The 25,352-nt window shown below is 49.6% G+C and overlaps 1 protein-coding gene across 1 annotated transcript in view; it reads right to left on the bottom strand.

The window, feature by feature from the left end:
• CARD11 (caspase recruitment domain family member 11) overlaps positions 1-15,406 on the bottom strand; it is a 109,471-nt gene extending 94,065 nt beyond the window's left edge. The window contains exon 1 of the mRNA XM_027613707.2: positions 15,202-15,406. The gene's annotated coding sequence lies outside the window, so the exon portion shown is untranslated. The remainder of the gene's footprint in view (positions 1-15,201) is intronic.
• Between the last annotated feature and the right edge of the window lie 9,946 nt (positions 15,407-25,352).

Raw genomic sequence — 25,352 nt, 5'->3', positions numbered from 1 at the left:
ACTGGAAAAGCTGGACAACATGCAGGTGGGCCACGTATGCAGAGATGGGAGCTCTCGATGAGAATCAAGAGAACAGGCTAGAAGCAAAAAACATAGTATCGGGAATGAAGAGTGCCTCTGACAAGATCCTCGGTCGGCTGCACGTGGCCAAGGGAAAACAAAATCAGCGAGTTGGAATATAGGTTAATATAACTTCCTAAACTGACATGTAGAAAGAGAAAAGAGTGGGGAAAAAATCAGAACAGAATAAGCAAGAATTATTGGATAATATCAGAGGTGGAGGATACATGTATTTGGATGAGTGGGGGAGCAGGGAGAAAAAGAGAAGCGGGAGGAATATTTGAATTAATAATGACCAAGAATTTTCCAGAGCTAATAACATCAAACCGCACAGATCCAGGAAGTTCAGAGAATACTAAGAAGGATAAATAACAAGAAAAACACACCTACAGGGGAGCCTGGATGGCTCAGTCGGTTGAGCATCTGCCTTCGGCCCAGGTCGTGATCCCGGGGTCCCGGGATCGAGCCCCGGGTTGAGCTCCCTACTCAGTAGGGAGCTTGCTTCTCCCTCTCCTCCCTGCTCAGGCTCTCTCTCTCTCTCTCTCTCTCTCTTTCTCTCTTGCTCACTCTGCACTCTCTCAAATAAATAAAATCTTGAAAAAAAGAAAAAAAGAAAAGAAAAACACATCTACATATGTCAGATCCAAACTGCAGAAATCCAAAGATGAACAGAAAATCTAGAAAGCATCCACAGGGGGAGAAAACACCTACAAAGCAACAGTGGTAAGAATCACAGTTTACTTCTCATCAGACATCATGCAGCCGGAGTGGAGGGCAGTAGTCCCAGTATCAAGAAAGAAAAAAATTACCAACCTAGAATTCTATATCCAAGGAAATCATCCTCAAAAGGGAAGTAGAAATAAATACTTTCTCAGATAAACTAAAATGCAGAGAATTTATGGCCGGCAGACTTGCCCTGCAAGACATGTTATAAGTGGATCTTCAGGCAGGAAACATTACAAAGAAAGGAAGAACACTGGAGAAGGAATAAATAAATAAGTGTAAAATAAGATCTTTCATTTTTCTCATTCTTAATTGCCTTAAAATAGAACTGTTCTCTCAAGTACAGATCATCCTCCAGTTATGATGGGGTGACCTCCCGATAAACCCATTGGAAGTTGAAACTACTGTTAAGTCGAAAATGTAACTTAATACACCTATCGAACATCATAGCTCAGCCCAGCCTACCTTCAACGAGCTCAGAACACTTACATTGGCCCACAGTTGGGCAAAATCAACTAACACAAAGCCAGTTTATAATAAAGGGCTGAATATCTCAATGTAATTCATCGGATACTGTGCTGAAAGTGAAAAATGTGTGTGTGGGTGCAGAATGGTTGTCAGTAATCCCGGCACTGCTGAGTGGGAGCTGTGGCTCACTGCTGCCCAGCATCATGAGAGAAAATTATACTGCAATCGCTAGTGTGGGAACATATCAAAATTCAACTCAAAGTATAGTTTCTACCAAACGCACCCATTGTAAAGTCGAAAAATGAAAAATCATAAGTGTAACCACTGTAAGTTGGGGCGGGTCTACAATAGCAACAATGTTTATGGCTTTTCCCTTAATAGTCACAGTGTATCAGGTGATTCTCCCACAGGGATTGGGGAAATGATTGACAGTGTTCTCATGGTGGGGGGCGGGGGGGGAAACCAGGAATACTCGGAGATCACGTGCCTATACCACATGTGGAGCAATATAGTGCCATTTGAAGGGGAACTTGGATTAATGTATTTTCTAAATTCTTTAAAGAAGTATAACTGGGAAGCTAAGAGAAGAGATAAAATGGAATCAGAAAATGTTCAGTTAAAATCTGAGGAGGCAGAAAACAAAAGGGGAAGAAGACAGTGTGGTCCTTGTTTGGCTAGATAAGAGGATCTAAGGCACACGACAGTGAGTTCAGATTTAGAGCCAGGGCAGAGGGAAATTTGAGTCCTGAGAAACTCGGTGCTGCAGGTCAGAGGGGAAAGGATGTGCTGGGACAGCCCTCAGAAATACGTTTATTTAAAGGGATTTCAAACCATTCACAAAAATAAATTCCATAGGGGCACCTGGGTGGCTCAGTCAGTTAAGCGTCTGCCTTCAGCTCAGGTCATGATCCCAGGGTCCTGAGATCTAGTCCCACGTTGGGCTCCCCGCTCAGCGGGGAGCCTGCTTCTCCCTCTGTCCCTCCCCACCCCCCACTTCCCCTGCTTGTGCGCTCTCCCTGTCAAATAAATAAATAAAATCTTAAAAAACATTCTCTATTCTTAAAAAAGAATTTTTTTATTCTTAAATCTTAAAAAAATATTCTCTATTTTATATATAATTTGTTTTAAATTTTTAAAAGATCTTATTTACTTATTTGAGAGAGAGCAAGACTGAGAGAGCACAAGTAGGGGGAGAGGCAGAGGGAGAGGAAGAAACAGACTCCCCACTGAGCAAGGAGCCTGACACGGTACTCGATCCCAGGACCCTGGGATCATGACCTGAGCCGAAGACAGATGCCCAGCCGACTGAGCCACCCAGGCGCCCCAATTTCTTTGAATTTTTAAGAGATATTTAGTGCATTATTTAAAAATGTTTAGAGGTTTAGAGAGAGATGTAACCTAGTGCCTCGTGGTTGAAGAGCTGGCAAGAAGAGCCCAGAAAGGCTCAGGAAACAGAGGCATCTTATACTATAGAAAGTGGACATGCAGGGGAGGGCTTACACCAGGAGGCATGGCTGAAGATGTGGTAAAGGAGCAGTTAACCCCCATATTCCCTTCCCAGCCCAGCAGGAGAAGGAAGGTTTGCTCCCCGGGGAGAACAGGGCACCAGGTATGCGGGTTAAGGGGCCATGGCAAGAGAAGGTGATTAAGATGTCGGTGGAGTGGGGGAGGGAGGGGGCTGGGAGACTGCTATTTTTTATTGTAAGCCATGTGGGAATATTGGACATTTAAAACCAATACATGTATTTCTTAAAGATAAAACTTAAACTTGAAACAAAGTCAAAAAGGTAACAAGAACCCCCAAATTAAATCTCTTTTGAGCTTGGTCCTTAGGATGGCGTTCTCTGTGCTGGTCCAGGGCACAGAGCAGGACGCAGCAGCCCCAGGAGCCTCCCCAGTGGCAAATCCCGTCCCTTCAGGGAGCCCTGCCCGACATGGTTGGGGCCAGGACTCCGTCCGGGAATACAGGGTGCTTCTATAATGACTTCAACCCTTCTTCCCAACTTAGTCCTTCTTCTCACTTTCATTTTCCCCCCCAAACTGGATAATCTATCATTTACTCTGCCTTGCTTCAGGCTATGCTATTTATAACAATAGAAACAGCATTTTCGGCTTGTCAACTTTCTCCAAAGGAACTCAGATTGCCTCTAAGCCTTTAATGTGCATACAAAGTACCTTGGAATATTGTTGAAATGCAGATTCTAATTCAGCAGGTCTGGGGCGGGGACTGAGAGTCTGCATTTCTTTTTCTTTTTTTTTTAAGATTTTATTTATTTGACAGAGAGAGACACAGCAAGAGAGGGAACACAAGCAGGGGGAGTGCGAGAGGGAGAGGGAGAAGCAGGCTTCCCGCTGAGCAGGGAACCTGATGCGGGGCTCGATCCCAGGACCCTGGCATCATGACCTGAGCCGAAGGCAGACGCTTAACCATCTGAGCCACCCACGCGTCCCTGAGAGTCTGCATTTCTAACCAGCTTCCAGGTAAGGCTGATGCTGCTGGTCCATAGACCACACCCCGAGTGGCAAAGGGACATGGGGCAACTTCACGGGGTCATGGAAACAGTCTATATCTTGATTGTGGTTGTCATCACATGGGTATATACATCCGTCAAAACACACTGAACTGTAAACTCAAAATGGGTGTTTTGTTGTATGTAAATTATCCTTCAATAAAGTTTATTCTAAAGGAAAAACTTCACTCTAGAAGGATTATAGATCTAAATGTGAAAGATGCCACCCAGGGGCGCCTGGGTGGCTCAGTCGATGAAGCGTCTGCCTTCGGCTCAGGTCATGATCCCCGGGTCCTGGCTTCTCCCTCTCCCTCCACCCGTCTCCCAGCTTGTTCTCTCTCTCCCAAAGAAATAAATAAAATCTTTTAAAAAATGTGAAAGATGAAACAATAAAGCTTTTAGAAGAAGCCACAAACCTTGGGGTAGACAAGTCTTTCTTGCAAAGGATTCAAAAAATAATTGGCCATAAGAAAAAAATCCACATCAATTGACTACGTTAAAATTAAAAACTTCTATTCATCAGTATACTCTATTAAGAAGGTGAAAAAGCAAGCCATAAACTGAAGAAAGATATCAGTAATACACATATCTGACAACAGATTCTTACCTATCATATATAAAGAACTACTGTAATTCAATAAGAAACTGCCCACCTGAGAGATTAACAGGCAAAACACTTGAGGGGACGCTTCACCAGGGACGAGATCCAAAATGGCCAATAAGCACATAATAATTAACTCGACTTAATTAGTCACAAGTGAAATGCAAATTAAAACCACAAAATTATTTTTTTTGGCTGTACCCCCGCAGGGATGGGTAACAATGAAGAGACAGACAATGGCATGGGTGAGCAAAGACGCAGGGCAGCTGGAACTCGCGTGCGTCACTGATGGGGGTGTAGTCTGGGACGTTCTTAGAGAAGGATTTGACAGTATTTACTAGAGCTGACTGGCAGCCTACTCTATGATTCAGCAGATCCGATCTCGAGTGGAAATACAGAAATGAATCTCCAAAACACAGGGATAAGAATGGTCACAGCACCCTTTTTCATAATGGCAAGAAATCAGAAACAACCCAAGTAGCCTTCAACAGCAGTACACATAACATGCGGACTCTTCATAGAACGGGTTGTCGCTGGCTATGTTTCCGTGCAAAACACGGATGCCGCTCGGGTGTCCCTATAGAATGCAGAGCACTCAATTAGATCTGTAGTTTGCATAAACAACCAATACATTTTTAGAACCTCGATGTCCCATGTAGTATTTGGGACATACCTATACTAGGAATTATTAGTACATGGAGAGTCATTATTGTCATTAATGACACTATTTTTCAGCCAGCCGTGTTCTGCTTCCTGATCTGGGTGCTGGTGACACAGGCACGTGCGCTTGGCGTAACCCCCCCGGGCTGCGTGCTTAGGGTTCGCGCATGTCTCTCGTATGAATGTTATACTTCAGTGTGAAGTTTATTTGAAATAACGATAGAACACATCCTGGCCTGTGTCCCATCAGAGGGGGGCCCTGCCTCTTGCCTGGAGTCTCCCATCTGTTCTCCTTGCTGCTGCTCGTGATCTTTTGAACCTGCCCATCCATCCTGCCCAGAACACCCCAGCGGCCGGCCCTCGCCCACAGGACAGCATCTGCCTCCTTGGCACGGCCTCCCAGGGCTCTCAGTGGCCTCTCCTCCCTCTGTCCCAACACCTCCCCCATTTTTCCATCTGAGCCCGACACTAACCACCCCTCCGTGGCTTAATGTAGGCTGGTCCTCTGCTGAGAAAGTCTTGTTATTCTCCCAGACTCCGTTCAGCTTCTGTCGGCTCTGGGCAGTCTTGGTGACTTCCTCAGCAGCCCCGGGTGCTCCCTCCTGCAGCTCCACCTTCACTGGGTGCTTACTCACCTGTCTCCTCCCCACGCTACAGGCTGGTTGGGGCCGGGATGCCAGCTTTTCATCCTTAGCACCTAGCAGGGGGCCCGTGGACGGCGCACGCTGGGCACGTGTGAGGGATGAGTAAGTGGATAACGGTAGTCATGGGGGTTCAGGTACGGGGGATCAGGTAGAGGAGTAAACCGTTCTTGATAAATTCTAGATTTGGCAGGGGCCCTTCGGAGCTTGCTCTAGGTCCCCGTGCTAACGAGCAGTGTACACCTGTACCGTGAGTGTGCACGTGTCCCTTCCTGTGTGTCTCCCCAAGGGACGAGCCTGCTGCAGGTGCGGAGCACTCAGGAGATGGTGTCTTGCCTAATACTGCTGCCATCCCCATTTTACAGATGAGGGGAGGTGCAGAGACGCTCGGAGACTTGTTCGAGGTCTCATGGCTGGTGGGAGGCAGAGCCCGCACGTACTACATACACCCTTTCTTCTGTGAATAACAACCAGGTGTTGAATCACGAAAATGTCCCCCGGGACAGGAAAGGCAAGGGAGGAAGTGTCAGGACCCACTATGCCCCAGAGATGGTTTGACTCAGGTTACCCTTCTGGTCCCGCTCACATCAGTCTCCGTGGGTAGCCACCCCCTCTCCTGTGGAACGGCCCATCGGGAAGGGGCATCACCCCAAGCCCTTAAACACGTCGTTCAGCTCTGTCCAGAGACTTTCAACTCCTGCCTGAGATTTTCAGGTTTGAAACAAAACAAAAATCTGATTCACTGTTTCCAGGCCTACAGGAAACACAAGTCCTTTATTTTTCTGCCACTAACCAAAAAAAAAGAAAGAAAGAAAGAAAGAAATCAAACCAGAAAAAAAGACCCTTTATGTCTTAGAGAAGTTGTGAATACTTCTCATTTCACACCACACCAAACATTGTTCATGACAAAGGCCGGAGAATGAAGCCAGAAGGAAATGAATTACAATAAAACATGCTTGCTAATAAATAAGAGCCCGACCAATGAATCCAACTCAGAATATACCACTGGCAAGAAGAAATGCCCCAAAGCTTCGCTTAAACCAAATAATATAAGAACTAATGTCTCCCTTGGGTCTGAGGGAAAAGTTAATGCATACAGGAGGCTGCAAATGGGGACTCTTGTTTGGGATTTTCACAGAAAACACAGGGCATTAACAACATTCAAGGTGAAAGAAGGGAGACGTGTGGGCTTGGGGACAGGGACGTTTTTATCAGGTGACAGAACTGACAGATGCCGATGCCCACTCCAGAAATGAACCAGAGCTGTGCTTGGCAGCAGGACCAACCACTCCCAACTGCCCAAACGGGAGAACTGATTTAACTCCAGAATCTGGGTAATAAGGATGAACCCTGAAGGGAGACAAAAATTTACTTTGGGAAGATTTTTATTCCCTACCTGTTGTGCAGAAGCATCACGAAGTGTGGGGGGGGGGGCGGGGCGGGGGCGGGGACCAGACCATGGCTGGCAATACAATGGCTCACCCCTGACAACCCACAAGGCCCCAGAGGAAGCCACCTACCCTGGTGTTAAAGAGGTCGAGATCTTCCAAGCATGGAAGATCATGCCCCATGCCCGCCATCAAGGGTCAATCCCTTCCTCATCATCACTAGGGAAATCCAAATGGCATGGTCTTGTCAGAGTGGGAGAAAAGGAAAGCAAAGCCCAAGGAAATGGTCCAGAGAAAGGCATGGCTAACACGAATTCATGACTAGGGAGGTCAATTAATAACAATAAAACCTCACATTTATATAACGCTTTGTTATCTTCAAAGCAATTTCTCACCCACTATCTCCTACGCTCCCCGTAATTTTGGGTGGTAGGGAGGCAGGGATTATTATCTCCATCTTGCTCGTGAAGCAGCAAAAATCTTGGGACGGTGAAGTGATTTGCTCAAGGTTGCGGAGCAATGGTGGATTTTTAAGGCTCTGAGGGTTCCTGGTCATGACAAGCAAGCGCGAAGATGACTCATCATCGGGGGCACCCCAGGCTTCAGTTTTCAGTTTTACATCCACAGCAGACATGGGCAATCGATCACAGAACTCTTCGACAGAGCTTGGTCCTTCTCATGCAAGCCATCGCTAGCCGCAAGGACCTGGCCCTCAAGAAGGACCCCACGTGCCATCCCAAGTCCTGTTTAGTAATCGTGTTGCATCGGGCCCAACAGGTTCATGGCCCAGACTCCGAGTCCCCCCTTGCTGAGCCAGGTGGCATCTCCAGCACACCGAAGGATACTCCACCTGCTGGGGGAGCAAGTCCCCAGACAGATGCACCAACAAGGTGTAAAAACGGCATCCTCCATGACCTCACCAGAGCAGGCGGGATTTCTGCGCTGAGCAAGTGGACGCACTCCTGTTTCTGAGAGAGGAATCAGGAGCCTCTCGGAGGTGTTTAAGCCTGAGCACCTGGCAGGGTTGGGAAATTCTGGATCTACTCCATGTCCAGGTAGACAAGTTGAGACTGTTGGCTGTTAGCGTCTAGAGCTCAGGCTGGGCAACAGAATGAGACCTGGCAGTTGTGAGATAGGAAGCACCCGGGGAGGGTGAGCGTGGGGGAAAGAGGCCCCAGGCACTCTGACCCCGAGGTCAAGGGTTACTGAGGAATCAAAAAAGAGAAGTAGGGAGGAGTGGTCAGTATGGCGGGCCCCACGCCGTGTTCTCAGGAGGAGGGGGTGGAGGGTCATGGGAGGCCAGGATCAGGTCCTGGGAGGATTAAGAACGGACCCCCGAACTAACCACTTGGGGGCCATCAGTGACCTCGAGAAGAGCTATCGAAACAGAGTGCAGACAGAGGGCAGCAGAGGATGGGGGGGGCGGGGACAGACAGTGTAGACAACATTTCCAAAGGGACCTGCTCTAAAGCGGATGGGCTGAAGTGCATCCCTCGAGTTCATACACTGAAGCCCTAACCCCGGGACCTGTAGCTGGAGATAAGGCCTGGGAAGAGGTGGTTAAGTCAAAATGAAGCTGTTAGCCAACCCAGCATGACCGGTAGCCTTGTCAGAGGAGGAAACGGGACACACACAGAGTGTCAGCGGCAAACGCACACAGGGGTTAGGGCTGCGTGAGGACACGGCAGGAAGGCGGCGGTCCACTCGCCCCGGAGAGGGGCCTCCGGAGACCCCAGCCCTGCCCGCACGTTCGTCTGGGGCTTCCAGCCTCCAGGACTGAGACAGTAAGTCCCCGCTGTGGCAGAGCAGCCGCAGCAGACCCGCCAGAGCCAGGCCCGTGGGGAGCCACAAACGGCCAGGAAAGCGGGGGCTGGGGGGCTGTTCTTTTCTCTAAAGGCGGGTAGAGCTGCATCCTATCTGTACGTGGATGGCAATGATCCTTGGAGAGAAGGGAGACGTGGGCGATGCAGGAGAGCAAGGGTGCAGGGGCCCCAGGAGTTTCTGGACAGACAAGACAGGGTCTGGCACCCGTGTGGGGCGGAGGAGGGTGGAGAGCAGCCGTGTGCCCAGACCCACGAGGGAGGGTGGCCGCCAGCTTAGGGCAGGAGGGCCTCTTGGCTCCGTTCGTCTGACTCTGCCACAAGACGGAGAATGTTGGGCTTAAAAGCGTATTTTAAAAAATTAGTTTAAAAAGACGCCACACGGTGTAAACGTTCTGTATGACACTGAGGGAGAAGGAGATTGGTCTGTTCCCCGCGAACTCCCCGTGCTCTGCTGCAGTCTGGGGGGGGTCTCCCCTACTTGGGAGCCACTTTCCTCTGGGACCTAAAACCTCCCTGAATATAGAAGCCATGCGACAGGACCTCCCCGAGGGGCCCCGGGAGACACGGCTTGCAGAGACAGAGAACGTCCCCGGGAACGGGGGATCTCCGTGCACCTGTCTCTTCGTCCACACACAGGGATGACCCAGGGCTCCGGTGCCCCAGGAGTGGTGGAGGTCAACACACGGGTTTTCAAAAAGCACCTGAGAATTAGAGCCTGGAGCCTGGAGCCTGGGAGGGCCGTGTGAGGTATCACCACTATTCAGCGGAACACGTCCCCCTAAACCAACTACACTCGAATCCCTTTAAAAAAAAAAAAGGCCATTTCTTCCTAGAAAACTTTGGTGAATCACATAATCCTTACTCAGAGGCCAGGAAGGAAGCACTAACTAATGTTGGTAAGACCTAGTTGTATTTCATTCCAACGTTCACCCACTAAAATAACAATTTACTGAAGCTCAGTGATGCTGGTGTGGGGCTTCTCTTTGCCTCCAGATTAAAAAAAAAAAAAAAAAGGGTCATTGCCACCAAGACTTCTGCAAGAATGTCCACCGCAGCTTTATCATAAGAGCCCCAAAGTGCAAACATGCAGATGCTTCCCAGCAGCAGGACTGTAAAGAAAGTGGGGGATGTTCATACAGCACCACTCTGAGAATCGGTGTTGCTGTACATCGTGCCAACGAGCAGGTCTCAAGCTGGACGCAAAAGGGGGCATGCCCCATCGTTCCGTTTAGGTGATGTTCAAGGACAGGCAAAGCAGGTGGGGGGTTAGCGACAGGGCAGGGGCTCGAGACACTCCCCAACCCCGGGGGCCCTGGAAGGGACCTGTGGCTCCATCTGGGTGCTTGGCTACGTGGGTGGATGGAAAAGCTCAGCAGCTGCGCACATCAGATTCGGGAGGTGTCTTGCCTTTCGATGGGAGCGCTGAGCTCTGGGATTTCTCTTACTGGGATGCAGCACAGATCGGAAGTCAGGCTCTCTCGGGGGCTGGCCGGTGGGACCCAGAGAAGCTAGGTCGGCAGCAGCAGTGGATGGGGACGACCCTAGACACTCTTCCTAACCTGACTTTACATTGTTGTTTTCCTTTTTTTATTCTATTTTATTTATTTGAGAGAGAGAGAGAGAGTGCACGCATGAGCGAGGGGGAGGGGCAAAGGGAGAGGGAGAACCAGAGTCCAGGCTGAGCAGGGAGCCCAACCCTGAGATCAGGGTTCGAGCCAAACACAGACGCTTAACCAACTAAGCCACCCAGGCGCCCCTACGTTGTTGTTTTCTTGATCATAAAGATAACAGATGCTCTTGGTAAAAAAAGAAAATGAGAGACAAGGACAGAAAATAAATACTAGAAAACACAAAATAAATACCAAGCCCCTCTCCCCAAGGTCCCTACTAGAGCAGATTCTTACATGTGCTAGGGTTTTTTTGTCCAGAAACTCCTCGGATGTGCCCTAGAGTCCCGCCTGGTCCATTAATGGCCTTGCAGAATTCTGTGGTATCAGATGGACCTCACTCCTGGGGCACATTTGTGTGGCTCCAAACTTTTTCTTGTGATAAACAATGCTACAGTGAATACCGGCGCACAGAAACACTCCATCTGTGAGATAAATTCTTAGAAGAGGGATTCCTAGACCAGCGGGTTTATGCACTTACCCTGTTGGTAAATATCATTACAGCCACGCTGTATGGGCGCCTGTTGTCCCTCAACCTTTTGACCTTTGCCAGTGCAACAGGTGTAAAATGGCACGCCCCTGTTGCATGACTTTGTGTGCATTTCATTAGAAAGGTAGCTCGTTGGCTGGTATGTTCGTATTCTGTTTGCTCATGTCCTTTAAGAATTTTCCTCCTGGGGCGCCTGGGTGGCTCAGTTGGTTAAACATCTGAATTTGGCTCAGGTCATGATCTCAGGGTCCTGGGATCGAGTCCCACGTCAGGCTCCCCGCTCTCCCTCTGCTGCTTCTCCCCCCAACTTGTGCTCACTCCCTCTCAAATAAATAAAATCTTAAAAAAAAAAAAAAAGAGTTTTCCTCTTGGGTCTAGTTCCCCCACTCTGCAGTTGGACAACTATTGGTCAAGGGTGAATCCTGCACCCCCATTTTGTGCCCGTGGCCCAATCTGGCCACGCTCATTCACGTCTGCAGCTACTTTCAGGCTGCAAGACCAGAGCTGAGCAGTTTCCACGGCGACCATCTGGCTCGAAAAGCCCACAGTATTTACTATCTGGACCTTTACAGAGAAAGCGTGCCAATTCCTGCGTCTCACGGATTTTTTTTTTTTTTTTTTGTAAATTAGAAGATAGCGCTATGGTACATACTGTTTCGTATTTAACTCATCACTCTGTCCTACCTCCTGCTCCCCACCCTCCATCACAAGGAACCATGTCAGAAGTACAACTTTAAAAGCAGAAGTCCTCTGGGCACCTTCATTTGGAAACACTGTGGTCTACACGAACGTAGGGGTGGTGTTTTTATACCCATTTTGCACATGTGCAATTTAGGCTCAGAGCCATGATGACTTTCCTGAGTTTCCTGAGGTCACCCAGCTAGTGCGCTGCAGAGCCAGGGTGGACGCCCTGTCGGCCTGGCTCCAAGACTGCAGATCTTCCCACTCAAGGATCTTGCCTCCTCGCAGACGGGGCCAGCACCAGGGGGTGGTGGTGACTCTAGAAAGCAAAGCATGACGAGTGTTGCCTGCAGCACCCCCAGGATCTGTGGGGTATGTGGGACAGAGCGGCGGGGGGGGGGGCCGCCTTGTCACTGCTGCGTGTCTGTACAAGGACTGCTCATTCCTGAGTAGGAGTGAGGCAGGAAGGAAGCCTACACCCTCGAAAGAGAAACCAACAGGGCGGAGGGAGCCTTCTTTTGGGGTATGGAGTCTGCACGCCCCTCCCTCCGGCTCAGCCACGAGTGAGGAGCATCCTCCACCGGGGAATGACCCCCCTCCCCAGCTGCATGGGGAGCCGTGACACAACAGATGTGTCTGGGGGAGCCTGACCCTCAGGCTGGTGCAGGAGGAGACCACACAAGCCCGGGGAGGCGGGAACACAACCATTACTCCTTGGCACCGGGCCATGGACACCCTAACACAAACGGGACAGCGACCATCATAATCTCGAAGCCCTGAACAGATCATGACCAAAAAAGGGCACCCTCCTGAGAACAGTCACCCCACTGAAACCACGGACCCGCAGAGCACGGGGAGCTCGTGGACAGTGTAGGGGACGATGCCTGGGCGTGTTCTTCCCGCGAGGCGTGGCCCAGGGCGGGACTGGCATCTGGGAAACTGTCCTTAGGAGAAAAGCGTGTTTCAGGGGCTTCCCGAAAAGTTGTCTTCTCCTTTTCTCTCTGTTTCTATATTTAAATCAATGCCAATATTTTCTAGGCTGATGGGATACCGCAGTATAGCCACACAACTGCCCGGAAGATGGGGTTTGCGGACCAGGAAACCAGGTGACGGAGTCCACCCAGCTGGGCTGCGTGGGAAAGCCTGGACCTCACTCTCTGTCCTACCTCTCCTCTCCAGATCTCGGTAATACTCGCAAAGGTTGTCATTTGTCACATTTCGTGTGTTCTCATTTTACGCTCCCTCCCCTCAGGTCTATTCCATCTTGTTTGAGTCTCGGTACGCTCCGGTCACAGTGTGCCCAGACTGCTCGGCACGACCTACTTAGGGCGAGGACATCTGGGTCTCACATCCCTTCTGTGTGCCCCCGATGGCGCCCAGGGCAGCATCCCCTAGACAGACCGTGCCCACTGACTGATTCAAACAAGGGCCATCATCTTCCGACGAACAGTTAGGTTCACAAGTCCTTTTAAAAGACCTCATAAAGGATGAACGGATAAAACAAAACTGGGTCCGTCGACACCGTGGAACACTACTCAGCCTTGAAAAGGAAGGAAAATCAGATGCCCGCTATAACGTGGGTGAGCCTGAAGGACATCATGCTCATTGCAACAAGCCAGCCACAAAAAGACAATTGCTGTATGAACCCCCTTACGTGAGGTCCCTGGAGGAATCAGACTCACAGAGACAGAAAGCAGAAGGGTGGATGCCAGGAACTGAGGGGAGGGGGTAGGGGTTAGTGTTAAATGGGGACAGAGTCTCAGATTGGGAAGATGAGAAAGTTCTGGACATGGTGGCACCACGCTATGAATGCACTTAATCCCGCTGAACTACAGACCTAACAGCTGTGGAGAAGGTAAATTTTGTTATGTGTATTTTACCACCATTAAGAAAAAAATCACATAAAGGATCATTCATGTGCTGACTCAAGACCGGACTGGTGGGGCCAGCAGCCTTCCTTTTTGATGCCGGTGCTAATATAATCCACACACACCAAACCTTTTTGCTGGATTGTGGCAAGGCTCAGTGTCAGGCTCCCTCTGCCCACAGATCACCCATGGCCCACGGTGGGACCATCATTTCTTTATGGCTTCCTTGGGGGTGGACAGAAGTGGACATTCAGGGAAAGGACCGAGGTGGGGAGTTTTCACTGAATTCCTGTCCTTGCATGAACCCATGCCCCTGGGGGTCTGCAGGGCACATCATGCACAGAGTAGGCACTCAGTAACTGTCAAGGGACTGACCAACATGTTTTCCCTTTCTGGAAGGTTGGTAGCCTTGTACCTTCAAGAGAGTTATAAATGTCAGGACAAATTTTTTGAACTACAAATCAAAGGCTCTTAGGGCAGTCTGGGCACAGGGGTCAGTTTGGTCCAAGACCAGGTGTAAGCAAATGGCCCTCCGCTGACACACTCTTGAGCTGGCGCAGGGAGGCTCACAGCTTGGACAAACCTCTCCGTTCCTGCAGGGCAGGGGCAACTGGAAAGGCCTACAGCCTACCTGCCTCCCTGTGGCCCCTCCAACTATGCTCTGAGCTCTGAAGCCACAGAGAACTCACCTTCCCTCCCGGTGCCCCAGAGCACAGGAGAGCTTGGGATGGGGGGAGGCTTCCAGCCTAACCCTGTGCTGGGGTGGTCCTCGGTCCAGGGAAGGGAATTGCAGGTGGGGGTCATCAGGACCTCCTCCTGGCTTTGCTGGGAACTGGGGCCCCTCCTGTCCCCTTCTCATATACTCCCCATGGGAGAAGCTGTCCTTCCCCTCTGCACCCAGGGGCCCCACCTTCTCGGGAGCCTCTGAGTCAGGCCTCGCTGTGGTCTGGAAACTTCCTGTCCTTTCAGGTGTTAGAAAAGGTTCTTTTCCTCTCTGTGGAGCAGGTGCACGGAGGGGCGCCCTGCCAGGCCACTGCCACCCACCCGCTCCCCACCTACCCGCTCCCCCCGGATCATCCCCTTCTTCTGGGAAGGGTGTGGGGACTCTGCCAGGAGGAGACACGGAGAGACAGATTGCCCCAGAGAGGCACGGAGGGGACACGGGGAGGTGGAAAGTGGAAGAAATCAGAATTGGAAGGGGAGGGCTGGGGCGGGGTGGGGGGAGGGTAAGGGACGGCGTGGAGAGTGAGGCAGAGAAAGAGGGGAGGGGGAGACAGATGGATGGGGGTCCAGCTCCGCGAGGCAAGGAGAGCAAGCCATCCCAGACCTCTCATGTCGCTCCCACCCCGCCTGTGCTCTTCCCAGGCGCGCCCCTACAGCGACCGCGCCCCCCCCACCAGCGGCGCCGTCCCCCGCGCCCCCCCAGTCTACCTCCGCTCCCCCCCCCCGTCGGGCGCGGATGCATTGTGGTTTCCCCCCCAACCCTGCGCTGTCCCACCCCCACGTGCCTTCTCCCCCCGCAGCACCCCCGCCGGGACGGCGCCCCCCGCGGCGGCATCCCCACACTACGCCCCCCCCAGTCGCGCCCCGCGCCCCCCACCCCCGCGTCCGCCCTGCCTACCTGGGGCGCTCATGCTCCGCCAGCCGCGCCGGCCGCCTCCTCCGCGCAGGCCGCCGGCTTCCCCCTGGGCCCCGGCCCTCGGGCCCTCAGCGCCCGGGGGTCCGAGGGGCGCCGCCCGCGCAGGGGCTGCAGGGCCGGGAGGGGGCTGCGCGTCACCCAGGCCGGAGTCCCGAGGCCGGAGGAGGTGAAAGAGAGAAAAAATGAGAGAAAGTGTGTCATAGGCTGGCAGGGGAGGGAAATGCAAAACCCGACAGGAAATGAGACTAAAAAATGCATAAGGTTAGAAAGAGATAAGGAAGGGGGGGCGGGGCGGGGCTTGGGTCCCCGGGCCCAGGGAGAGGAGGGGAGCGGAGGGGAGAGCCGGCGGGCTCTGGGGCCGCAGCTCAGACCCCCAGTCCACCGCTCTGGCTCAGGGAACCTGCAGGGGCCCAGGGGGTGCCTCGGGCAGGGACGCCGCCTTCTCCAGCGCCGGGTGGGGTTTCAGGCAGCAGTCCCCCTACAGGAATTGGTCACGTTCTGAAGAACTTCCAGACCTCGTCCCTGTGATTTGGCGGGAGGCTTTTCCCACAAAGGAGCGGGAAGCTAGGAATCCTGTAGCCTTGCGCGGGCCCCCCCCCCCCCCCCCCGCCCCCGGCTCATCTCACCCTCAGCCTCTGTTCTGGAAACTTCCTTGGGCTTGCCTGGCGGTCCTCTCCCCCCAAGGGCCCCTCGTGCCTCTCCTGGACGTGTCATGGCCACAGAGCCTTACCTGTGCCTTCCTCCCCCTACCCCCTGTTCTGGGCCCGGCGCACCCACCCCCGCTAGTGCTCTCCAAGTTCTGCTGAAGGACCCCTGTGAGAGAAACTGTGGTTTCCAAATGTCCACGTTTTAGTAATTTACTCCTGACAGCTATGGCCATAGGCCCTAGGGGGGCCTTGATCTTCACTGGGTGGGAAGATCCTGCCTGAGAGTTGATCTGAATCGTGAACCTAAAAATCTGGAGAGTCAGACACATCCTGGGGATCTGGGGCCCTAGTCTCCCTGCTGAGGTGTCACTGTTTCCCCAGGCCGCCACACCTCTCCTATCCTGCCTCGGTTTGCCATTCTTCTCTCCCTCTGCCCCCCTTTTCATTTACCCCCGTAACAGCCAGAGAACATGACCTCCCGTTTCATGTTTTAAGTTCTCTGAGAAAAGTCCCTTGAGCTACCAGAGGGAAAGGCATTTGATACATTAACACATTAAGCAAGAGATAAATCAATCATGGTGTGTGGTCAGAGCACAGGAGAATCCGAAATCTGGGCAGTCTTGAGGGGTGCAGTGGTGGTGATGTGCATGCACTAGGGACTTGAGGAACACCGTTTCGCTTTCTGCGGGGCATGTTCAAGAATGTAATCGAGACCCGCACAGCGAGAAAGTTCCCCCAAATAAACAGCACCAAGGCCCAGAGCATCCAAGTCCCCAGTCTTGAGGACTAGCTTGGGACCAGTGGATCCCAGATCCACTGGGATCTCCCAGTGAGACCTTCACATGAGGCAGTGTGGTTTTCAAGAAGTCTGGTTTCCGTTATGCAGAGTGCGAAGGGTCAGTATGCCTTAAAACAACAACAAGAACAGATTATGGAGCTATACACACAGCCAGGGGCAAATTTCTGCAAAAAGCTTGGTGAATTGTTACAAAGCAAACACACACCCCTGTAACCCACACACATAATCAGAAATAGGACTTCATCTGTGCCTCAGAACTACCAGCTGTGCTCCTTTTTAGGCACGCTCCCCACCATAGATATCCACATTCTGACCTTTGACAGCACAGATCAACTGTGCCTGACCTCTCACCTAGAAAGCCCAAAACCTGTGTAAATGGAACCATACCTAGATTCTCTTTGGGGTCTGGCTCTTCCACTCAACATTGTAATTTTAAGATTTCGCAATGGGATTATATGCAGGTACAGCTCGTTGAAGACATGCCTCTTTTTCTCCCCAACACTTTCTTAGAATTTTTAAGCATTCAGACAAGTTAGAAAAATTGTATAGTGAACATCCATATATGCAACCCACCTGATTCTACAATGAACAATCTGCTAGATTTGATTTATTACGTAAGTATCCATCTATGTATCCCTGTAGCCATCAATCCTTATTTCTGATGATACATTTCAAAGTAAGTTGAAAACATCAGCAGACTTTACCTTTCAATACTTCGTCATGCATATCATTAACTAGAGGGGGTTTTTTGGGTAAAATTTACATACATACATACATGCATATCTTTAAATGGAGGCTGGTTTGGCTTTTTTTAGGTAAAATTTATAGATTTTAACTATGTCGTGAAATCAGTTTTGACAAATGCACACACTGTGGAACCTGAGCCCCTATGAAGACAGAACTGTGTCTTAATCTATTTTTCCAACTGTAAATTTCACAAAATCTTAGTAGAGGTCATATATTTCCAAGGAAAATTTAGTGTCTGAATTCAGGTGCTATATGTGTAAAAGACACACCAAATTTGGAAAACTCAGTTTGTAAAAAAAGAATATAAAATATCTCAATCATAATTTTGATGTTGATTGCACGTTGAAATAACATTATTCTTAATATGTTCAATTAAATAAAAGATATTATTAAAATGAATCTCACCTGCTTTTTTAACGTTGCTACTAGAAAATTTAAAATTGTAAGGCCAAAGAAATATTTCTAAGGAAAGCTGCTGAGTGTCCAGGGCTCTCAGAATGGGGACAGTGGCCCAAGGAGACCCCTCCTCATGTGACATTTATCAGAGGGACAGCATTCCTAGACCTCCCGGACCTGGGCCCCACAGAGCAGTGTCTCCAGAAATATCGATAGAAGAAGACATTCCCCAGCCCCATGAAATTAAATAAAAAAGATACTCAAGATACAAACTTGCTGATCATGCTCGGTTATAGTGGCAATGTCAAAATGGTGTAAAAAAGTTTCTAAGCACTCAGTTTCGATTTCTGTTGCCCAGAAGGTCTGGGGTCCATGGGCCAGATTTTGCACAGCGCTGCCCTGGAGAAAAGTCAACCTGGTGTGCCACGTCTGCCTCAGAGAGCCCCGCCAGCCTCTCAGCCAGGAGGTCGGAAAACATGTGTCAACCCCGGGCCTTCGGAAATGTGGGCAGAAAGCAGCAGCTTGAAAGAGGGTACTTTCTGAGCAAATAGGACAAGTGTCTCCCACGGGTGGAGAGGGATAACACAGGGAAGGGAAGGAAGCATAAAAATGATCCAAGAAAAACTCTAATGAGTATGCTCTGAGAGATTCCAGCAGAAACCACACCCACAAAATAAGAACATTGCTATGGAATGGGTTGCCTGAACAGAGGGACGGTTTGTGCAAGTATGAAGAGTGACTGCTAAAATACAAAACGAAGGAAATATGTACAACAGGGGGACCGGGCGATGCTGGTCAACGGATCTCCTAGGCTGAAAATAAACAAAATAAAACCCACAAAGAGATGAAGTGTGGGGGACCTGGTGACTCAGTCAGTTAAGTGTCTGCCTTCAGCTCAGGTCATGATCCCAGGGTCCTGGGATCGAGTGCCACATGGAGGGGTGGGGTGTCCCTGGTCAGCAAGGAGTCTGCTTCTCCCCCTCCCTGTGCCCCCTCCCCTTGTCCTCTCTCTCTCTCATTTACTCTCTCTCAAATGAATAAATATTTTTAAAAATTAAAGTTAAATTAAATTGAAAAAGAAATGAAAAGCGTGGAGTGCCTGGGTGGCTCAGTGGGTTAAGTGTCTGCCTTTGACTCAGGTCATGATCGCAGGGTCCTGGGATCAAGCCCCTCATCGGGCTCCCTGCTCAGTGGGGAGACTGCTTCTCCCTCCCCCCTCAACTTGTGCTCTCTCTCTCTCTCTCTCTCATTCACTCTCTCAAATGAATAAATAAAATCTTTACAAAAATAAAATTAAAATTAAATTAAATTTAAAAAGACATGAAAAGTATGAGAGATGAGCTGAGACGTCATGTGATCAACCTGAAAAGACCAAGGCCCGCTGAAGAAGCGTCCTGGGCAGGGCAAGAGAAAACAGAGAGAGGAGCTGATCACCAAATGGGATCAGTCATGTGTGTCAGAGCCAAGGAGCGACAGATCTCCACAGTGTGGGGGTCCCACGAGAACCGCCATGAAGAATGAAGAAAGATCAGCGCCTGGATTCATCCTCATGACATTGCAGGGAAGAAAAGGAAAAGGCCGATAATGAGGAGATTCTAAAATCTTCCAGAAAGAGAGAGGGGAAAAAAATATGCAGGGCAATGGCAAGGATCAGGTGGGGCTCTGGGTTCTCATCAGCAGCACTGGATTATCTTCTAGCAAGGAGATAATGAGGTAATGCTCCAGCGTTCTCAGGGAGATTTACTTTAAACGTGGAGTTCTGTATTCAACCAAATAATCAATCAAATGTGAGAACAAAATAAACACATTCTTAGACATGCAGGGATTTTGGAAATTTATTTCCCAAGCACTTCTCAAGAAAAAAAAAAAAATTACTCGAGAAGGTGCTACAACAAAATGAAAAGGCAGTCCCAGAGAGAGGAAGACAGGAGCTCTGCGAGCGAACGACGTAAGTCCGCGAGAACAGTAAGAGAGATGGTCACCAGGCGGCCAGCCTAGGAAAAAAAATCAGTGTGTATCGGACCTCTCTGTAAAGACCCCGGCTACCGAAACAACTAAAAACTGTGCAGTTACTGGATTGGACTAGGTTTTATGGCACATCGATCTGAAAGCCTGGTTTGGTCAAAGATGGTCATTCCTGAGGAGTTGACTTGGAAACGAGTGAACAGGGTCAAAGGGGTGATTTTGCTTTTCCCCGGTTGTCCTTCTCCATTGGAAAATGTGTATTTCCACGTTCACGTAATTCTTTCATAATAAAATGCAGTATGTCCACGAGAAGCTGGGGAGGAGAACCCCTGAATAACAAAACCCAGCAAGAGGACTGGTTGGGGGAGTCCCTGGCACCCCTGCATTCAAGTTGGCACAACCAACTGGGGCTACAGGAACCAAATCACTGAACATGTGTTCAGAGAGAACCCCTCTTTCAGCTAGAAGGAATCTAGTCTTCCTTTCGGTCTCCTCCTCCGTGTTAGTAGGACAGATCCAAGTTTTAGCTCTTTCTGTCTTAAAATGTAGCTGGACACAGTAACTTCACAGTGTTTTCAGGTTCTGGAATAAAAACATGTGGTCCCCTGCCTCTGCATTCCCCCGGAAGGCGTCGGAGCATATGCGAGAAGAGTGGTTTGTGGGACCTGGGGCGCTACCGGGAAGACTGGGGGTCCCCAGCCTCTGACCTTGGGTTCCCTGGGTCTCTTTCTCACCCAGTTGCCACTCCCCCTGCTGGAATTCGGGGCTGGCGTCTGGCACACGCATATCCAGCCTGGCTAGCTCCCTCTCGGCTTGGGTCGGTACCTGCCATTGTCTCAGCCAGCCCCGAAGGCTACCTGCAGCCTGTGCCTCGGTGGGCTCTTCCTCGGGGCCCGTGTCACTATGCTGTGGCATTCAGGGTTTGCTGGGACAGCCTGAGACCCAGGTCTGTCCCCTCTGTCTAGCTACTGAGATAACTACAGGGGACCCCGTCTTCCTAAATGTGGGGCCTCTGAGAAAGGAAAGGGGCATCTCACTTGGTGTGCACAGCTGCCCGTGCTCCTTCCCTGGGGTGATTTCGGGAGGGGGTGCTTTCAGAGAGCAGGGGGGGTAAATGCTGAATGGGGGTGGGGGGGACTCTTGCAGGAGCCACAGGCACCCCCAGAGTGCACTCCCCTGGAGGCTGTGGGCTGCCTGGGGGGTGTGCGCAACAAAGTTTCCCTCAGTGGGGTCACCCCGAACTGACATCTTAGGAACAGTACATAAACAACAGGGTCCCATGCCGTCGCTGCCCCATGGATACAGTTCATTAAATTCATCCCATTCCCGTAACTGTTAGCTTTGTCTGTGCGCCCCCTTCTCATCATCCTTCCCCAGGAGGTGTCAATCTGCCCACCAACACTCCCACTTCATCCCCACTGAACAATTTTAGCTATCTACAGCAGGGTAGGAGCTGCCGGGTCCCCGACAGGAGACTAGGAGGCAAAATGAGAGGCTGGCACTACCTAGAGCCCCCCCTCGGACCCAGTCCCATTGCTGTGTTTTGAGACATTTCTGTATCGCACTGAGAACAGAGCGGAATGAGAGCAGGAACCCAGGGAATGATGAGGGCCTCGCTCTTAAATGATCCCCCCCCCCCCCGCCCCCCGCCCCACGGCTGGCGCTCTCCCCTCCCTCCACCTCTCCCCTCCCTCCACCTCTCCCCTCCCTCCACCTCTCCCCTCCCTCCACCTCTCCCCTCCCTCCACCTCTCCCCTCCCAGAGAGCAATCTCATCCAGCGACGGCTGTCTTCAACTCCAAGAAAATCTCTCCTTATCACTGAAACAGTCGCACGCTTGGGACGGCAAAAAGGCATTTCACAAACTATTGATTTGAGAATTAATATATTGCTTTTTTCCCAGATGCCACACCTCACTGCCATTGTATATATTAACGCCCCCCCCCCCCAAAAGAGCATCAAGAGCAAAACACCCTTCCAGGCCTTTAATTATGTTTTATGTACTTTGTACATTTATGCTGTTCTTGCTCTCTGCTCCTTCGAGCTCATTCCTCTTCATTTCAGCCTGCTCCCATGCCATCTCCCTATGCAGAGATGATTCAGAAGAGCATCCGTGGATCCCCATTACCCCACACCGATGAAAAAACAACCCACGGAAAGGTCCATTTACTTTCCTGTATGCCCAACCCCTTAAATGACCCTTGACTTTTTTTTTTTTTTCTTTAACTCCTGCAGGAAGCATGGCTTAAATCCAGGAGGAAAACGTTCCCATCTGTAGGCTGGTAATATACATTCAGCAGTTTCAATTGCTGGAGCTATGAAATATGATGATAGCTGTCTATATATCTAATGGGGGAAAAGATACCTTGAAATTCACTCTGCCACAGTATTGATGGGGAGGCAGACACGACTGCAGAAAATGTGCAAAACGACAGTGGGCTTGCAATCGCACCAGAGCTGCGGTGAACTTAGGGCTTTCTGTCTAAGACCGGGAGGGTGGCCTCATGATGGACCATGGAGGTACCACCTTGTGTACTAGGCAGACGTTGGGAAAATGTAGAATCAGCCCCGTCACTGCAGACCACGGGCTCTGTCCATTTTTTCCCTTTCCGAGGGGATAAATGACAGTCTCGGAAACTTGACCATTTTCTTTCTCAGTTAATCAACATTAGGGTAATTGGCACATTACATCCATTTTACAGTGTGGTGTATGTGCTCGCGGCTCATAAATAATGAACCGTCGCAGTAATGACCAGAAATGTGTGTGAGCTATGACAGAGCGCGTGTAATGGATGCTTTGTTTGTTTTCAGGGACTGTATTACCAGCATGTAACTGATTAGGCTCTAAAACGCTCTGGGTTACCTGAGGCTTGAAAGGTGCTTCATCAAGTGGAGTCCGCCCCTCTCCGTGCAGACCGTAAGAGGGGCCCGATATTTGCTTTTGGTCCACCTGTTTAAAAATGGAAAATATGTAGCCCGGCTCATCCATCACCATGCCTGCCAATTGCTTTTTCCTCTCCCTCTGCTTTTAGAGAAAGCAACTGGAAACACCCAAGTAACACAAATGGCTGAGTTATGTCTGTTTTTAGCACACAATGTTTGAGCACCAAAGTCAGGGCTCGTTAAAAATACGAATGTGGTGGCTTATAGAATTGGCCACTTTAAACATAGTCATCTACACACCAGTGGTTCTCAAACTGTTTTATAGTAGTCTGGGTTTTTATGAGGCATCCCGCAGTATCTGTGTGCGTAACACACTCCAGTATATTTCCCCAAGGTTCAGCTGAGCATGGCATACACAAGATCACTCCAGCCAATGAAGAAGTAAGCAGCCCTCCATGACGGATGTGAAAATCACCTGTCACTTTGTCAATGTCAACACCAGCCTGTGACGGTTATGTGGCCACTAGTTGGAAGAATTAGGTGCCTTTCGAGGCATGCGCTTATTTAATCCTTTTCAGCTTAAGCCTGCGAATATTTTACATTCTATAAAGTTAAGCACATTGTTAATCCTTTTAAGCTTAAGCCTGCGAATATTTTAAGTTAAGCACATTGTTATCTACTGTGAACTCACTCGTGCGCAGTGTGGAAGATTGGTGTTTCTGACCTTTGATTTATCGAAGACTCGTGTCCATTCAAAATGTTCGCACTGAAATGGCTGAGTTCAGGGTGTCAGAACACAGCAAACTTGGCAACTGCGAATCAAGGGTTGGCTGGGAAAACAAATAGGAGGGAAGGGAACTTTGCAGACCAAAGGAAGGGAGGGATGTTAGGAGGTGGGAAGAAGAACAAACTGCCCCAGGGGGTGATCAGACAGAAGCAAATGCTGGGAACGAACAACATGGTTCAAAACACCTAGCGGAGAGAGAAACATACCAGATGAAGACACGAGACACTGTCGAGGTAGAAAGGTTTGTCTGAGACCCCCATGTGGGAGTTGCCAAGAGGGATCACACACAGAGCAAAATCAAAACCAAACCAAACCAGAGCCACCAAACAGCCAAACGAACACTCATGTGCATGCTCGCACACGTGCCCACGCACAAACACACGTGCCAGTTACGTATTCTGTATTTACGCTACTTGTTTTCAGCACTGACTTTGGTTTTCGGGGCTGCCGAGATCAAATCAGGATGCACTACTAGCCCACCCAATGGTAAAGGACTTGACCGACACATGAAATATATCAAAATCCTATGAATAACTACAGAGATCCATCCGGCCTGCCTAGATTACCGTGGGCACAGCTAGTTTATTTAGAGTGTGACATTCCAACCCTTCAGGACACGTCCCACCGCCAGCAACAGCCCCGGCATATGTGACGGCCAGAGGAGATCATTTGTAAACCCTACCCTCTATACTTCAGAATTAGTTTAGTTACAATTAGAATTGTACAGAATTCGTTACAATTATATCATGATCAGTAACAATCATTATTTGCTCGGTTTGGGGTTTTAAAACAATGACCAGTTAGAGAAAGAGTGAATTTCAATTTTAAAGATATTATTCAAGTACGGGAAAATATTTCACGTGTAAACAAAAATGTGTACTTAATGAGATAAACATTACTGCTCATGATTCGCCCTGTTTCCCTGTTTTAAATTTTAGTAAACATAAATGACAACTCCCAGCGGCCACAAGAATGGCAGAAATGAAGTAATTCAAGTTGTTTTGTTCTTCATAATCACTGTGCTATTGTTATTCATTAGAAATCTGCTGTTTCAAGACAAAAGTATGCAGTGCTGAAGGGTTGGAGATAGGAACCGGTCTCAAATGAGCTTCTAACAATTCTGAACCTTTAGGAACTTTTAAATTTTAAATAGCTTTATTGAAATATAATTTGTGTACAATAAAGTTCACCTATTTAAAGGGTACAATTTGATGGTTTTCCGTATCGGTCTCTACAGAGTTGTGTAATCATACCATAGCCTAATTTGAGAACTTCTTTAGCCACCCCCAAACAAACCCTGTACCCCCTGGCGGTCATTCTCGCCCCCCCCAGCCCTTCCCCCACCGCCCCTTCCTACCCCCCACCACTAATCTCTATTTCTATAGATTTGCCTATTCTGAACATTTTCTACAAAAGGAATCATGCAACAGGTGGTCTTTTGTATCTGGCTTCTTTCATTTAGCAAAAGGTTTCCAAGTTTCCTTCATGACATGGCATGAATCGCTATTTTATTCTTTGTGTTGCCAAATAATACTAATTTCTCTAAATGCACCACATTTTGTTGGTCTCTTTATCAGTTGATGGACATAGAGGTGGTTTCCCCTTTTGGGCAACTACAAGTAAGGCTATGAGCATTCACGTACAAGTTCTTGCGTTGACAACCATGTCCTCTCACTCGAGGAGGTGCCTAAGAGTACGATTTCTGGGTCACATTAAATTAGAACACTTTGAGGAACCGCCAAACTGTTTTCCAAAGCAGCTGCACCATTTACAATCCCGCCAACAGTGTATGAGCTCTCTGATTTTTCCTTTTCTTGCTGACACTTGTCTGTCTCTTCTATTTTAACCATTCTAATGGGTCTGAAGTGGTATCTCGTGGTTCTGATTTGCATTTCCCTAATGACTAATGA

The sequence above is a fragment of the Zalophus californianus genome, chromosome 10 (assembly GCF_009762305.2).
Source record: "Zalophus californianus isolate mZalCal1 chromosome 10, mZalCal1.pri.v2, whole genome shotgun sequence".
NCBI classification, from domain to species: Eukaryota; Metazoa; Chordata; class Mammalia; order Carnivora; family Otariidae; genus Zalophus; species Zalophus californianus.
The sequence above is the reverse complement of the archived record's forward strand: the minus strand, read 5'-3'. Positions and strand labels throughout refer to the sequence as shown.